Source organism: Physeter macrocephalus, chromosome 5 (genome assembly GCF_002837175.3).
Source record: "Physeter macrocephalus isolate SW-GA chromosome 5, ASM283717v5, whole genome shotgun sequence".
In the NCBI taxonomy this organism is placed as follows: domain Eukaryota; kingdom Metazoa; phylum Chordata; class Mammalia; order Artiodactyla; family Physeteridae; genus Physeter; species Physeter macrocephalus.
In genome coordinates this window covers 42,804,213-42,807,940 of record NC_041218.1, presented here as the reverse complement: position 1 = coordinate 42,807,940, position 3,728 = coordinate 42,804,213, and positions in this window count along the sequence as shown.

The following is a 3,728-nucleotide window of genomic DNA, read 5'->3' as shown; positions in this document are numbered from 1 at the left end:
CATATGCTGCGGAGCGGCTGGGCCCGTGAGCCATGGCCGCTGAGCCTGAGCGTCCAGAGCCTGTGCTCCGCAATGGGGGAGGCCACAACAGTGAGAGGCCCGCGTACCGCAAAAAAAAAAAAAAAAAAAAAAGTGTTCTTAAGAAATGAAAGTTATTAACAAAAATTAATTATAAGATAGCCATGTGATGGGATAATTCTATGCAACATTCCAGAAAGAAAAAGGAAGCTCTTTCTGAACTGATAAGGAAAGATCTGCAAGGTTGTAAAGTGAAAAGAGCAGTTGTATAAGCACTTGTATTTGTCTAAAGAAACCATGTGTGCACACACAATACCTAATAACAGTGGTCACCTGTCAGGGCTAGAGTAGGAAAAACAGGGTGGATGGAGAACAGGGTGGGAAGAAGAATACACACACACACACACACACACACACTAACTACGTGAATGGAATACTTAGTTAACTAATTTCGTTAACTCCTGCCTATAGGACCCTCTGTGAATGAGCGGTGAGATGGACTCCTGGGTAAAATGTGATTATTGCTGAGAACGCCCTTCCCCAAGTGATGAATCTTTCTACCCTCTGCATCTCTATAAAATCATTTAAAAAATAAGTATAAAATTAAAACCAAACTGATTTGAGCCTGCCAAACTTATATGAACCAAAACACCTAAACCACTTTAACTAAAAAATCATGTTGCCCCTCCATAAAATCCTCAGTTTCTTTTTCTGTAAAGTGAGGGTAGACTCAAATAAAATTTTCTGTTTTGAAAAACTCTTATCATTGATTGAAAGAAAGACAATTCACGGGTAGGAAAAAAAGAAGGATAGAGGGAAGAATGCCAGATTCATAAAAAACTTTGAAATGAAGAGCAAGATAATGAAAGTTTGTTATTTTTGAAAAATATTAACAGAATCAAGTTCTGTTCTACCTCTAGGAAGATATTCCTTCATTGAGTATTTTAACAGTAGATAGAGGGACAGAATAATTTGAAATTGGAAGTTTCTCATTTAGAAAAAAAATGCTAGTGATTGGAAGAGTAAGATTCATTTTACCTTTATTTCAAAGAACTTTTAGAAACAATTCAAATGGAAAGGCATTTAATTATATGAGCTTCACAATGACATTATCTTCAAATGAGGCCTGCCTCCTAACATTTGAGGGGGTCGAGGTCAAAATTACACATTGGGGTCAACAGCCACTATATCTAAATACTTTATTATTTATTTATTTATTTATTTATTTATTTATTTATTTATTTTTTCTGTGGTATGCGGGCCTCCCTCTGTTATGACCTCTCCCGTTGCGGAGCACAGGCTCCGGACGCGCAGGCTCAGCGGCCATGGCTCACGGGCCCAGCCGCTCCGCGGCATGTGGGATCCTCCCAGACCGGGGCGCGAACCCGGTTCCCTTACATCGGCAGGCGGACGCGCAACCACTGCGCCACCAGGGAAGCCCTAAATACTTTAAAGTGATAAATCAAGCTAGCAAATTGTTAAATAGATATTTAAATCCTCCTATCTTGACATCTTCATAAAAACCTAAAAGATTAGGTTTGAATTTAGATTTCTCAGACTCTTCAGAGTTCCATAGCAGATAATAACAGAAAGGAGGAGGAGAGCTGAACCCTAGCCTCTAGCCTGTGACTTATCCATCCTTGGGAGGATAAAGGTGGGAAAGAAGCCATGGAAGTTGCTTGGACCAGGTGACCTTGGAATTCCTCTGTCCAGGTTACCCCACATGTGGTCTGGTAGAGGACACACGGGCTCTGAGTAGGCAATTCCCCTTAGCAACACAGACATCTCACTCCATGGCCAGGGATAAGGCCAAAGGAAGGCAAGGGTAGGGTCCTCAAAAGTTTGGGGACCAGGGTCAGGGACATTTCTCATCCTGGTCTAAGGGTGATACTGCTTCAGATACTTCTTAGTGATCAGTCATCAGATGAGGGAATAGAGAGTAAAGCATTCATTCTTTTGGGTCCCTTGGAATATCATTTTGCAGTGGAGATTTTTATTATGATAATATTAATTGACAAAGGGAGAAAAATCAAAAGATGGAATGATTTGTCTTTGGGTATCATGCAACCTTGAGATTTTCTGAAATTCAAGGTCATGTTAAAGAAGAATTGCTTGATTTTTATTATTATTTAGTGCAGTTTTTACATAGTGTGTGATTTAAAAGGTAATCTCTAGAGAGGAGGGAGGGAGGGTAGTGAGAATGGAGACTTTTACCCTTCAGTTGGTACCACTCTTTTTTTTTTTTTTTTTTTTTTTGTGGTACGCGGGCCTCTCACCGCTGCGGCCTCTCCTGCTGCAGAGCACAGGCTCCAGACGCACAGGCCCAGCGGCCATGGCTCACAGGCCCAGCCGCTCCGCGGCATGTGGCATCTTCCCAGACCGGGGCACGAACCGGCGTCCCCCGCATCGGCAGGCGGACTCCCAACCACTGCACCACCAGGGAAGCCCTAGGTACCACTCTTAACCGTTGGGTTTTTTATTTTTATCATGTAGATATATTGCATATACGTTAAAACCACAGAACAACAAAAATTAAAGAGCTTCTAATAGTCCCGTAAGCAAATACAGAATTTTGAATGTTGAATTTAATTATCATCTATATTTCTTTTGGTTCCCAGATGAAGCATTACCAACACAACATATTAGGCAAAGTGATAAATACAAAAACTCTATTTTTTCTTAATGGCAACATTCACATTTGAAGCAAGCTGTCAGTAGCAAACAGCTTTGCTTGAGTAGCCTGGCTTAGCAGATGTCTTTGTTAGGAATGTGACAATTATCACCATTATTTATTTCACTGAATATCAAGTGGTACAGAGGGAAGCCAAGTCCTCATCAATAGTGCATGTGGTTAATTACATCATGCTATCTCCTCACATGCCTTATTCTTTGTTACTTGCTCTTGAAATTATCATAAAAAGACATATCTGACCGACTTAAAACCAAATGCAGTTCAGAGTTACTATCAGCTATCACACAAAACTATGTAGACTACATGGGGAAAAAGAAATTATTTTTTTCCAGCCACTTTACTTGCTGTTTAATAGTATTAGGTAACATTTACCGAGGGCTTAGTCTATACCAGAGAGTGAGTAAGCATTTTACATGCATTATCTCTCTTCATTATAATCAGAAACTCCCCTGATATTTGCATATATTCTTTCACCTACACTGTGCCGTCCTTTTAACATGTTATTATTTGTTACACTAGTCAATGACTTGTTTTGATATTATGAATATCATGAATTTTTATCCATTGAATATTTCCAACTATGGAAGTTCTATTATGAATGGAAAATTTATATTACAATAAAGACCAAATCACTGAGGAAAAAAACATAAAAATCTTGCTCCCCCAAATAAGCTAAATTTTATTCTTAATTCTATAAATTTACTTAAGGCAACTCTTTCTATAGAATTCAAGAATTCAATAAACAATAAAGCACTCACTATGGGAGCACTTTATATTCATTAGGTTGGATACAGAAATGAATTAGTCTGTCCCTCTCTTCTAAGTGTATGTGTCTAATGGAGAAGAGAAACAACCAATTGGATGCCAAACTAATTGTGGTAAATTCTGTGTTCCAGATATCAACCAAGTAGTTAATAATGTGGGGAGGCTGTTTTTTTTTTTTTTTTTTTTTTTGGCGGTACGCGGGCCTCTCACTGTTGTGGCCTCTCCCGTTGCAGAGCACAGGCTCCGGACGCGC